The sequence below is a fragment of the Sarcophilus harrisii genome, chromosome 2 (genome assembly GCF_902635505.1).
Source record: "Sarcophilus harrisii chromosome 2, mSarHar1.11, whole genome shotgun sequence".
Taxonomy (NCBI): domain Eukaryota; kingdom Metazoa; phylum Chordata; class Mammalia; order Dasyuromorphia; family Dasyuridae; genus Sarcophilus; species Sarcophilus harrisii.
This window is the reverse complement of record NC_045427.1, coordinates 120904649-120919702: the sequence shown is the minus strand read 5'-3', so window position 1 is coordinate 120919702 and position 15054 is coordinate 120904649.

Genomic DNA, 15054 nt, shown 5'->3' with positions numbered 1-15054 from the left:
TCCACAAATGCACAGAATACATATATTCCAATCCCTGTTCCCAGTTTTGGTTGGTTTATAGGATTCAATAGATGATTTTTGAGATGTCTTACAATTTCAAAGATCTTATTATTTTGTGAGCAACTATTATTCATCTTTTGATCCCTAAATGCTTGACACTGTGGTTTACACACAATACATTTGGTTATGGAGTGAGTGAATGAATAATAAATCTTTTGGAATGCTCTACAAATAAAATGTTTATACTTTAAGGTACTAACCTGGACTAAAATTTATTCAGGAGGGGCAGGCAATTTTTCTATTTTCTCTTTCTTTTCCATGTTTTTTATCTTGGTAGTAAATACCATGCTGGGACTAAATCAATTTTTCTTCTTTTCCAAATGCAAGGTTTATATTCATTCAGAACTAACTTGGAATATGGGAGAGAATTGAGTATTTTTACTATACAATAATGTATGTGTGTGTGTGTGTGTTTATATAGTGAAATTGTTACTAAAGCTTTTTTTTTTTTTTTTTTTTTTTTTAACAATTTATGTCACTAAACTTTCTGGCCAAGTTCTTGTTTTAGTAGTATTTTATTTCTTCTCCAGTGACATGTCAAGAAAAATTTTTAGCATTTATTTTTATTTATTTATTTTTTAAAATTAATTTATTTTTTTAATTTAATAGCTTTTTATTTACAGGTTATATGAATGGGTAACTTTACAGCACTGATAATTGCCAAACCTCTTTATTCCAATTTTTCTCCTCCTTCCCCCTACCCCCTCCCCCAGATGGCAGGATGACCAGTAGATGTTAAATATATTAAAATATAAATTAGATACACAATACGTATACATGACCAAACCTTTATTTTGCTGTACAAAAAGAATCAGACTCTGAAATATTGTACAATTAGCTTGTGAAGGAAATCAAAAATGCAGGTGGGCATAAATATAGGGATTGGGAATTCAATGTAATGGTTTTTAGTCATCTCCCAGAGTTCTTTCTCTGGGCGTAGCTGGTTCAGTTCATTACTGCTCCATTGGAACTGATTTGGTTGATCTCATTGCTGAGGATGGCCAGGTCCATCAGAATTGGTCATCATATAGCATTGTTATTGAAATATATGATGATCTCTTGGCCCTGATCGTTTCACTCAGCATCAGTTCGTGTAACTCTCTCCAGGTCTTTCTGAAATCATCCTGTTGGTCATTTCTTACAGAACAATAATATTCCATAATATTCATATACCACAATTTATTCAGCCATTCTTCAATTGATGGACATCCACTCAGTTTCCAGTTTCTAGCCACTACAAAAAGGGCTGCCACAAACATTCATGCACATACAGGTCCCTTTCCCTTCTTTAGTATCTCTTTGGGATATAAGCCCAGTAGTAACACTGCTGGATAAAAGGGTATGCACAGTTTGATAACTTTTTGAACATAGTTCCAAATTGCTCTCCAGAATGGTTGGATGTATTCACAGTTCCACCAACAATGTATTCGTGTCCCTCTTTTCCTACATCCCTTCCAACATTCCGCATTATCTTTTCTTGTCATTCTAGCCAGTCTGACAAGTATGTAGTGGTATCTCAGAGTTGTCTTAATTTTTAGCATTTATTTTTAAAAGATTCTGAGTTCCAAATTTTTCCCCTCCTTTGAAGATGGAAGACAAATTTATATAGTTTATACATGTACTATTATGTAGAACATATTCCCATATTTTACATTTGTGATAAAATAAAGTGATCAAAAGGAGAAAAATGAGAAAGAATAAAATTAAAGAAAAAATAGACTGTGATCTTCATTCAGGGTAGATCAGTTCTTCATCTGGATATGATAGTATTTTTCTTTCTGAGTCTTTTGTTCTTGTCTTGGATCATGAGGTTAATGAGAAGAGCTGAGTCTTTCAGAGTTGGTCAATACACAATGTTGTTCATACCTTATTAAATGTTTTCCTGCTTCTGCTCATTTTATTTTGTATGTGCTCATACAAGTCTTTCTATGTTTTTTTTCTGGTCTAACCATTCATGGTTTCTTTTTGCACAATATTATTATATTAGTCATACATCATAGCTTGTTCAGCCATCCCAATTGATGGACATTGCCTCAGTTTCCAATATTTTTCATCATAAAAAGGGCTCCTGGAGGCATTTTTGCATATCTAAATCTTTTTTTCCTTTTTTATGATCTTTTTGGCATACAGACTCAGTAGTGGCATTGGAAAGTCAAAGGATATGCACAGTTTGATTTCCCTTTGGGCATAATACCAAATTGTTCTCCAAAATGGTTATATCAGTTCATACTTTCACCATCAGTGCATCAGGGTCCATGTCCAAGTTTTATCACATTCCTTTTTTTTGTCAAATTACATAATGTGATAGGTGTGAGGTGGTATCTCAGAGTTGTTTTAATTTGCGTTTCTCTAATCAAAACTTATTTAGAGTACTTCTTTGTATGCCTAAAAATAATTTTGATTTCTTCATCTGAAAACTACCTGTTTATATTATTTGACCATTGAGTCAATTTTATCAATTTGGGAATTTATCTATTTAGGAAAAGGTTTGTATTCTTATAAAATTGTCAGTTCTCTATATTTGAGAAATGAGGCCTATCAAAATTATTTGCTCTAATATGATCAAGTTTCAAATACCAATAAAAATTATTTTCATCTTGCTCAACACAATCTAATTTTAAAGGATGAACTAAGAATTGTGAAAGCTAAAAGTTTTTAAAGCTCCCACATAACAGTTGACAAAATTAGAAGGAAATCTCAATTTTAGGAATATTCTCTCATTATGAATCAGTGTTATCTCATAATTAAATCATTTCTAGATTGACCATCTTTATCTGAATCTCTTGAACTGCACCCCAAATAATATTTGTTAAAATTTTAATAGATATTTCTGCCAAACCATTCTAAATTTTGCATTAGATTTCTCTTTTGCTTTGGGTAAAGACATTAAATAAATTCTGCTGCTTAAAATATGTAATCATCTCACAGGAACCTTCCGAAGATATCATCAAATAGAATAAAATATATTTTATTAATGATACAATTCACAAAATTACCAGCCCTGTCACTCTGGGCCCCACCAGGGACACCTTCTTCTTATTACATGAACACCAGTCACTGGTGTTTGTTCTGTGTAATTTAGCCTTCTGATTGTCTTGAATGCTTAATGAACTAGAGTAAGTGAAATAATGATTATTGGCCTCTATAGGGGGACTAGACCAAGAGTGAACCAGGAACTGAGGTGAGGTACATTTGCTACTAAGGAAGAAAAACCAAGAATAACTTCAGGGGCATTATTTATTTTCACTTCAAAGGTAAGGTTTAGCTTGTAAAGGCAATTTATGTGCAACTCTTTTTAGGAGGTAGAGGAATTTGGACTCATTTCAATTTGAAATGACAAATTCAGCTTGATTTCCTTATTTTTTCCTCTAAATAGATGTCCTTTAACTTTCATCCCAATCATTGCAGGATTCAAAAAATAATATATTCTAATATCTGTTCCCAAATTTGATTGGTTGAATTACTCATGGATAGGTCTGCATGTGATTACCTTATTTTTATAACCTCATGGTAAGATCCTTCCTCTTATCTGTGTTGAATAAAAAGGAACAAGTTCATATGGACTGGTGAATAAAGTGCTTTCAGTTAGCTCTTAAAGTAAGCCTCATTTCCTTCCAATGCATAAGCTATCCACCTTTGTTAGAAATCCATTAGCAACTCAGAAGCTAAGTTTAATTATCTGTATTTTTGTTTGTTTTGTGATGTTAAAAAGATTAAGGGGGCTATTCACAATTGACCAAAAATTTCATAAAATGTTGTATTCCAGGCTTCTTGAGGACTTTATTAGAAGACAGCAAGCACCAAAAGGTTCTAACAACTAGGTAAAGCTTTGAACAGAGTCCTAACAAAAATATATCTGCTGTCTGAATATCATCTAAAATAAGTAGGAAGTGAGTCATCATCAGCAAGTTGGCCACTAGATCATAACACTTTTGGCCACAAATAAAAATACAAAATATTCCTTAGGTTTTTTTTTTTTTCAATACAAATCTATTTCCTGAATAGCACTGGCAGGGGAGAAGAAAAAGAGAACAGAGGGAGCAAAAATTTCAAATTTTAATATTGTCCACTAGTATTAAGTGTTGGTACTTTATTCATCCAAGTACTATTGCTATCAGAAAAAATATCCCATTCAAACAGGTATCCTTTATAGAAATGCAACCTCCAATAGATGAATTACAATTTAATTGAAAGACAGTTTATAGACTTTACAATGAAATAAAAAAAAAGAATTCAGAAGAGTTGGCATATCTATACAACCAAAGAAAACAAGAAATATAATTCACAGGACTCTTAATCATCCTGCCTTGCAGTATTTGTGATGAGTAAAGAAAAATCAATGACTATGAGAGTTATTGAAGTTAATATGTGAATGTGTGTTACAGAGAATGAAGTAGTGAAATGATATGGACAACTTTCTAAGTTCTTACAAATGAAATTAAAATATGGCCCTTAAACTTAGATTGGCACAGGGGAAGATGGTCAAAACTACTTTGAGAAATAAGGTTTGAGATCAAATTGTAAAGAATCTAAAAAGCATAGATAATTCAAAGGCCTCTTGTGTCTCTGTCTCTGTCTCTGTCTCTCTTGGTAGATGGAAGTACATAACAAATGAAATTAAAATACGGCCCTTAAACTTAGATTGGCACAGGGGAAGATGGTCAAAACTACTTTGAGAAATAAGATTTGAGATCAAATTGTAAAGAATCTAAAAAGCATAGATAATTCAAAGGCCTCTTGTGTCTCTGTCTCTGTCTCTGTCTCTCTTGGTAGATGGAAGTACATAAATATTATATAATATTGTGAAAGTAGCAGAAGACCATAGATTTGGGGCTTTTCAAGAAATAATTAATTAACATTATCCACTCATTAAATGGGATCGTATACTATACTAAAACACAAAATAAGTCAACCATGGTCCCTGCCCTTGGAGAAAGACTATCCTCATTCATGAAGTCACACAAAAAGACTATTAATGTTATCTACAAATATACCTAACATAAATAAATTCTTTGCTATATAAATTATCGCCTGTTTAGTTAAGGAAGGAAGGAAACAAACATTATTAAACACTTTCTTAAATATTAAATTTAAAATGTAAATTAAAATCCTGTTCTATTCACTTTACAAATTCTGTCTCAATTGGTCATCACAATCTTGGGATATAGGTGCCATCATAATATTTGCTATTTTACAGTTGAGAAAATGACAGATATTAAATGAATTGTCCAGAGTCTTATAGCTAGTAAGCATCAGTGGCTGATTTCTAAGCTGGCTCTTCCTGGGTCCACACCAAAGTTCTATCCTCTAAACAATTTAGTTACTTCCAGAGGAAAAAAAAACCATGGAGTATAGGGTGGAAAAAACAATCCTGGGAGGTCAAGAATAGTGTTAGAAGGATGAATGGAGGTACTTTCATTATACTATGGGTATGCAGCACAGATAAAGTGAAACTGGCTTACTGCCTAGAGAATTGTACCCTGAGCAATTATAGCCAAGGCAATTCAGTTCCATTGTGTTTAGTTATTACGTATTGATTTCTTCTTATGATTGCTCATACTGTAGATAGTAAGCTCCTATGATTGTGTTTTTCAGTTTTTCATCATCACATTGGAAAATAAAATGATAAGCATTTACAATCTAATGGCTAATTGGGATGGGAGGTACAGTAGTGGTAATATTAACTAAGTTAACAAATAAATATGATGCTAGAATGGTAACAGGTTGAATGGAGGTTCATTATATTTTTCTATAAGAAATTTGAGGAAGGATAGATAACTTTCAGGGAGTATTTCTTGGAGGAGAAAGCACCTGAGAGAGTGCTTAAATGAAGAAAACTATTTTATTAAGTGGAGATAGGGATAGGGTACATTGTGGGCATAGGGCCAACTTTCATTAATGTATGGTAGTATGAGAGGGCAATATGCATATGCAAGGATTAGATCAGTCTTCTCTGATTGAAGCATAGAACACATATAGACACATACTTTGAAATAAACCTTGAAGGATAAATTAGAGTAAGATTGTAGAGGCCCTTAAATATTAAGCTGAAGAGTTAGTGTTTTAATAAATGGGCAGTAGGTGTTTTTGAACAGAAATAAAATGATAATATGGTATCTTAGGAATACTGTTTTGAACTCTATAGGGTAGGATGGATAATAGAGTTGATACACATGAGATAAAGAAACTTCTTAGAAGGGTGGTAGAAAAAAAAATAAGTGAGACATCATGGTGCCTGAAGTAATGTGTCAACATTGTGAAAAAAAAAGAGAAGGCATTGGATGTTGAAATCAAAAAGGATCTTTCATTCATAAAAGGAAATTGTGTAATCTCATTTTAAAGATGAGGAAAATGAGGAATAGAAAGAAAAAATGACCTTCCTAAGGTCATACTAATTCTAACTCTAGTAAGTGACAGAGTTAAAATTTGAATCCAGTGCTATGATGCCACATTATTTCCTCTGTAATATATCACTCCTCAATACATAGAGCTATTGAATTGATGGAATGTGAAAAGTAAAGAAAGTAATGATAATAGTGATGATAATAACAATGATAGTTATTGTAATGTAGTGTTTTAAAATTTGCAAAGCACTTTTCATATGTTATCTAATTTCCACATGTAATCTCAGATAACTACAAGTTAGACATTATTATCCCCATTTTATAGCTGAGGAAATTGAAGTTTAGAGAGGATAAATGACCTACAAAGAGTCATAGGGTCATGAACATAAATAGTAAATTAGGCAGTGGGAATAGAGATACTATATTCTTTTCAGAACTGTGAGAGTTTCCTTTGTAGTTTATACTTGGGACACTACATATCCTGGAGGCTGGATTCCCTTATATTTTTATGTCACTATTTATAAACTTTAATACTTATTTTCTCTTGAAGAATAGGAAATTAGAAATCACAGGATTTACTGAGGTATTCTAGGTTGGATTCTTTACTTATAGCCCAGAAATTAGTTCATTTACCCTTGTGAGGTGAAACTATTATAGAAAGATAAGTCCTGCATCAATGGATTTCCTCTCTGTGTTTTGGGGTGGGATTTGAACAGTGTTCTTTCTGACTCAAAGATCCACAATCTATTCACTGTAAGATATTTTATCTCAAATACATTTATGCTTGAAGGAAAAGAAGGTAGTGAGTGATTGGCACTTGGTAGGATTTAATCAAGAAAAGATTCATAGAGGAGATGAGTTTTGAACAGTTTTGAAAGTAGTGATGAATAGCCCTGGAACATGCTGGCCAAGTGAATGACAACTCTAACTTCAGATCATTTTTCTATTACCTTGTCAAAATGTAATCTTGCACTGAATAACCAGACAGTTGTAGATGACCTCAATGAATAACCCATAGGGGATAACTCTATACTTTAACTCCATGATTTTCAAAATACATTTTGTTATAGGCAAACTTTCATAGCACATTAGGAGTTCTTGAACAAGCCACTTTTAATGGTGGACAAGTCTTAAATATTCTTCAGGTTGAGAATCATCTCAGAATGTTTCATTCATCATGCAGTTATCAAAAAACAGGAGAGGCACATTACCCTAGAAAGTGATTAATAGATCAGTTTTCTTTTTTACTTTATAATAATTCTTTCATAGTGGAAATTATGAACTCATTTACTCTAATTCTCCTTGAAATCTACTCAAACTCTTCTCAAAAATCCACATTTTAAAATGTACTTAAACTCTAAAATCTTTCAAGAATCCAATTCAAATATATGAGCAGAAACCAAAAGGTTGTTATGATAGGAATGAGCCACAGCGAGTGTGAGTAGTACTTTTTTGGACTTAGGATAGTAAAAAAGAAGAGAAACTATTACTCACATGTTTAAAGCAGTTAAAAGGTAAAAAAAGCATTCTTACTTCACAACAATTTAATACTTTTGATACAGGAAAAAACAGACTGAAAAAGGTGACAATATTTGTCCATGATTAAACCCAATTTTCAACATGATTTTCAGGAAGTCCAATAATCTTAGATGTTCTCTCCTAGATGTATTTTCCATGTCAGTTGTTTTTCCAAGATTTTCTTTTCTTTTCTTTTTTTTGTTTTATTTGACTGGTTCTTGATGTTTCATTGAGTCCTTCACTTCCATTTGTTCAATTCTAATTTTTAGTGAATTATTTTCTTCAATTACCTGTTTCTTTTTGCATTTGGTCAATTAAAAATTTAAATTAGCTATTTTCTTCTTTGGATTTTTTTTCCATTTCCAAATTCTTCTTTTCAAGGATCATGTTCTTTCTCCATTTTGTCAAATCTGTTTTGTAGAGGATTATATGATTTTTCCATTTCACTAAATTTATTTTGTAAGGAGTTATCTTCTTTTCCCATTTCACTAAGTCTGTTTTTATTTCTTTTTCTTTTTCAAACTCTCTTACAAAGCTCTCCTTTCCTTTCCCCATTTTAAACTCTCTTTTAAGATCCTTTTTGAATTTTTTCAAGATTGTCTTGTGTGATGCAGATCAATTCATTTTACCCTTGGGAGCTTCATCTGGAGATGATCTGCTTTTATTGTTTGTCTTCAGGTTTTAAATCTGTTCCTCTCTTTATCCATTAAACCTATCTATGGTCAGAGTTCTTTTTGCTTTTTTGCTAATTGTTTTTTAAAGTTGAGGTCTGCTTTTAGGTCAAAAGGGAGATTGTCCAAGCTTCCTCTAGAAGCAATAATAGCCAGACTGGATCACTGCTAACAAACTTCTGGTGCTGGGTGGATGTGGCCAGGTTCAGCATTATTTTGTGGTTTAGGAACTCATTATTTACCTTTTGTATTTATGTTGGATGTCTTATAGCTAACCAACTGATGTACTGGCTTGCAACCAGGACAGAGTAGCCAACACTAATGTAGATTTCTCCCCATAGATTCCCTGGTATGGAAAGCCCACATTGCCCTGGGTCTCTCTACTGCCTGCGCTCAGGTGCCTGCTGTTTCCTGCCTGTGCTCAATCTATCTCCTTCCATGCCTCATTAAAAAAACCTTTTCTGAAGACCTTCCAAATTATTTTCTGCTGGAAATTTGTTACACTCTATGTATTTGTGGGTTATATCACTCCAAAACCAGTTCAGAGGCTTGATTTGCTGTTGATTTGAGGGCTCTGGGGAGAGCTCAGAAAAAAAAAAAAATTGTCCCCTCTCCCACCATCTTAATTCAGGCCTCCACTGTTTTTTGTTTGTTTGTTTTTATTGCAAAGTGGTTATCTCATGGACATATGAAGTTCACCATGACCAAAAGAACGCATTTGTCTCAAACTCCTCCCATCTTCCTAAATTCCTTGTGACTCTTAATTGTACTCCCGAAATCCAGTTACCCATACTCATAACCTTAGTTTTAGTTTTTACTCCTCACTCTTCTTCCATGTATCCAATTTATTTTCCATTCTTTTTTCTATATTTATACCATATTTAACATATGTTTCATCTTATCACTTATAAATTCAAACTATTAACCACTCGTACTGGATTACTGAAAAAGCCTTTAAGTGTGCATGGATGTATCACTGTCTCCAATCTTTGCCCACTTTAATCAATTCTCCATTCAGGTGCCATACTAGTTTCCAATTTTCCCAGCAGTTTTTGTCAAATAGTGAATTCTTATCCCAAAAGCTGGAATCTTTGGGTGCGTTAAACACTAACTAGATTGCTATAGTCATTGACTATTTTGTTCTGTAAGCCTAACCTATTTTACTGATCAACTGCTCTATATCTTAGCCAGTACCAAATGATTTTGATGACCACTGCTTTATAATATAGTTTTAGATCTGGTATACCTAGGCCACCTTCATTTACTTTTTTTTTCATTAATTCCTTTAACATTCTTGAAATTTTGTTCTTACAGATGAATTTTGTTGTTATTTTTTCTAGGTCAATAAAATAGTTTCTTGGAGTTTGATTGGTATAGCATTAAATAAGTAAATCAGTTTAGATAGTATTGTCATCTTTATTATATTTGCTTGACCTATCACTGAGCACTTGGTATTTTTCCAATTATTTAGACCTGACTTTCTTTGTGTGGAAAGTGTTTTGTAGTTTTGCTCATAGAATTCCTTACTTTTCTGTGGCAGATAGATTCCCAAATATTTTATACTATCTACAGTTATTTTAAATGGAATATCTCTTTGTATCTCTTGCTGTTGGATTTTGTTAGTGATGTCTAAAAATGCTGATGATTTATGTGGATTTATTTTGTATCCTGCAACTTTGCTAAAGTTGTGGATTATTTCTAATAGTTTTTTTAGTTGATTCTCTGGGGTTCTTTAAGTATATCATCATATCATCTGCAAAGAGTAATAATTTGGCTTCCTCATTACCTACTCTAATTCATTTCATCTCTTTTTCTTCTCTTATTGTCAAAGCTAGCATTTCTAATACAATATTGAATAGTGATGGTGATAGTGGGAAACCTTGTTTCACTCCTGATCTTATTGGGAATGGTTCCAGTTTGTCCCCATTACATATGGTGCTTGGTGTTGGTTTTAAATAGATGCTACTGACTATTTTAAGGAAAAATCAATTTATTACTATACTTGGTAGTATTTTAAATAGGAATGGCTATTGGATTTTATTAAATGCTTTTTCTGCATGTATTGAAATAATCATATTATTTTTGTTAATTTGGTTATTGATATGTCAATTATGCTAATAGTTTTCTTAATATTGAACCAGCCCTGAATTTCTGGTATAAATCCTACTTGGTCATGGTCTATTATCCTGGGGATGATTTTTTGTAATCTATTTGCTAATATTTTATTTAAGATTTTTGCATCAATACTACTTATAAAATTTGGTCTATAATTTTATTTCTCTGTTTTTGTCCTACCTGATTTAGGTATCAGTACCATGTCTATGTCATAAAAGGAATTAGGTTGGAGTCCTTCATTCCCTATTTTTTCAAATAGTTAGTAGCTTCTAAATTAAAGAAACAGAGGACCTGGAATGTAATATTCTCTAAGGCAAAGGGACTTGGACCATAATCAGTAATCAATTAACACCCTCTCTCCTCCCACAATTGAACATAATCTTTCAGGGATAAAGATAGGCATTCGATAAAATAGGGTATATTCAATGATTTCTGATGAAAAAGTCAAACTGAACTGAAAAATTGAACTTTAAATACAAGACTCAAAAGAAACATGAAAAGGAATGTAAAAAAGAGAAATTTTAAAAGTTATTTAAAGGTTAAACTGTTTACTTTCATATCTGGGAAGACAATACTGTTAACTTTGGAGATCTTAATGTTTATTAGTACAGACACAAGAGATATTCATAGACAGAAGGTGTGTGTATAAATGAACTTTGATGTGATGATATAAAACTAAAATTAAAGTGTGGAAAAGATTGTACTGGGAGAACATTGCATTCCTTGGAGATCAATAAGGGAAAAAGACAAGATCTTAAAATGTATGTAAAAACAAAAAACAAAAACTGATAATATCCAAACAAATGATAAACTGGAAATCCTATAAATTAAAGATTAATAAGATTGAAAAAAAATTTAAAAGTGAAATAATAAATAAAATTAAGAGCTCATTTTAAAAAATATATAAATAAATAATTTGATGTAAAAAATTATCAGTATTAAAAATGAAAAGATTGAATGCACGTTTAATGAACAGGAAATTAAAGAAGTTATTTTCCCCAATTATATGCCAATAAGCCTAAGTGAAATGGATGGATATAAACAAAAATAGAAACTGTTTAGATTAACAGAAGAGGAAATAGAATATTTCCTCTTATGAAAAATGAATGAAGTGTCAATAAACTTCCTAAGAAAAAAATTTAAAAATTTTATGGATTTACAATGCCACAACTACATCTGCATCACAAAGAAATTATAAAATAGAAAAGAATGTTTATGCGCAACAATATTCATAGCAGCCCTTTACATGATGGTAAAGTAAACTTTAACCATCTAACTAAGGGGCTGTTTATAAAAAAAAAAAGAAACAATGCACATAATATCAGAAACATTGTATGAAGATCAACTACAGATTTCTTAGCTCTTTTCAGCAACAGAACAATTGAAAGCAAGTACAGACTCACAAAAGAAAATGCTAACCACAACCAGATGAAGAGCTGATGGACTCTGAACACAGATTGGAACATCTTTTTCACTTGCTTTTTTTAAAATCGTGATTTGCTTTTCTTTTGATCTGCTTTTTCTTTCACAACTATGTTTACTATGAAAATGTTTTATATGATAGCACATGTATAAATTTTATGAAACTATCTACCTTTTGCAAAAGAGGTAGTGGGAAGAGAGAAGGAGGAAAGATGAAAAGCTTGGAACTTAAAATCTTATAAAATGAATGCTATTTTTTTTCTTGACATGTATGTGTAAGAAAATAAAATGTTATTAGCAAAAATAAACAACAAAAAACACAAAGAAATAAATAAAAAGAATGATATATTAGGGTGGCTGCAGAAAATAAACCTGGAGAGACTTATATGAACTAATGTAAAGTGAATCGAGTAAAATCAGGAGAACATTGTAACATCAAGATTGAATATTGGTCAACTGTGAATGATTTAGCTACTCTGATGAAGATATTTATTCAAGACAATTCTAAAATACTCATAAAAAGAATGCTATCCACCTGCAGATTGAAAACTGATGAACTCTGAATTACATTATTTTTTCATATTTTTTCGCATTTTCTTTTACAATATGATTAATATAGAAATATATTTTGCACGTATAATTGATATAAAAGTGCTTGTTGTCTCAAGGAGGGGGGTATGGAGTAATAGAAAGAGAAAATTTGAAATTCAAAAGGAAAAAAATAAGACTAATATTACTTTTACATGCAATTGCAAAAGTAAAATAAAGAATGTGTTCAAAATAGATAATTGAGACATTATCTCATAAGTAAATTAGAGGAGAATTAAAAAGTGTACTTATCAGATCTACAGACAAATAAAATATTTATGACCAAACTAGAAATTAGGTAGATCACAGGAAGTAAAATGGCTAATTTTGATAATGAATTGAATGAAATTAAATTTGAAATTAAACGAAATAAATGAAATGAAATGAAATTAATGAAATGAAATTGAAATCAAATTATGAATGAAATGAAATTAAAAATGAAATGAAATGAAAATGAAATTGTTGAATGGAATTTTTTAAAAAATGAAATTATGCAATGAAATGAAACTGAAATTAATTTAATGAAATTTTAAAAAATGAAATTAAAAAAACTCTGCAAAACAAAACTATTATAATCCAAATTAAATGGAAAACAAGAAAGTGGGGAAATAAACCCAATTTCTCTGATAAAGGCATAATTTCTCAAATACATAGAGAACTGAGGCAAGTTTATAAAAATAATTATTATCCCCCAATTAATAAATGGTCAAAGGACATGAGCAAGCCATTTTCAAAAGATGAAATCAACATTATCAATAGCCACAGGGAAAAGAAAATAGCTAAATCCCAATTGATTCAAGAAATGAAAATTAAAGCAATTCTGAGATACCACCTAATAATACATATCAGATTCGTTTACATGACATTAAAAAAATGAGAATGCTAGAGATGATGTGGAAAAAAATTAGGGACACTATTAGTAGAATTTTGAATTTGTTCAATCATCCTCAAAAATAATTTGGAACTATGCCAAAAGGATTACAAAAAATGTGCATCCTCTTTGGCCCATTATTACCACTACTTGGTCTGTATCCTAAAGAGATCAAAAAAATAAAAGGACCTGTAAGTATAAAACATTTGTAGTGGCTTTTTTGTGGTAGCAAAGAATTGGAAATTGAGGAGAAGCCCATCAACTCTGGGATAGCTGAAGAAATTGTTGCATATGATTATGATGAAATATTATTATGCTATAAAAAATGACAAACAAGAAAAAATGTGGGACATAAAATTACACAAAATGAAGTGAGCAAAACTTGGAGAACATTATATGCAATAACATCAAGATTGTATGAGAAACTGTGACTTAGCTACTCTGATGGAGACACTTGATCCAAGGCAATTATGAAGGACTTATCATGAAAAATGCTATCCACCTCCAGAGAAAGGATTGATGAACTTGGAATACAATATGATAAATACTATCTTTAACTTTTTTAAATTTTGGGAGGGGGGTATTTTCTTCTACAACACCACTAATATTGAGGTAGGTTTTTCATAACTGTATATATACAATTGATATCTAGTTGTTTGCTCTCTAAAGAAGGATTGCAGCAAGAGAAAAAGGAAGAAAATTTGGAATTGAAAATTTAAAAAAAAGAATTTTAAAATTTTTTATTATGTAATTGGAAAAATTAAATAAAAAATATAAATTACCTAGAGGAAAACAAATCCATTTTTTGTAAATTCTTCTGGGAAAATTCAAAGGCAGTCTAGCAGAAATTAGGATTACACTAACACTTTCCAATCTATTTCACACTTAATTATTAATTAATATTGAAGATCCTATTATTAAAAATATAAAACAAAAGGATCATATTATTGTAAATTATTAGTTTAGGTATTATTGCCATCTTTATTATATTTGCTCACTCTAATCAAGAGCATTTAATATTTTCCAATTGGTTAGATCTGACTTATGGAGTGAGAGAGGTGAGACAACTTTACTTGGCCTCAGGAGGAGGAGGAGAAAAGTGGGGAGATTCTGGACTCTAGAATCAAGTAAGGATCCTTGGCAAAACTCCTGTCAGTTTTGTTCATCACCTTTACTTCTCCCCATAAAGACCAAGGAATCTCTGTTGGAGACAAACCCAACAAAATAGTCAAAGTGAAGTTAACATTAAAATAAAAGGTTTTGCACAAACAAAATCAACAGAAGCAAGATTAAAAGGGAAGTACAAACATGGGAAAAAATCTTTACAGACAGTATTTCTGATAAAGGTCTCATTTCTAAAATATACAAAGTATTGTGTCAAACTTCTAAGAATACATGTCATCCTCCAGTTGATAAATGGTCAAAGGAGATGAACAGATAATTTTCAGATGATGAAATTAGAACC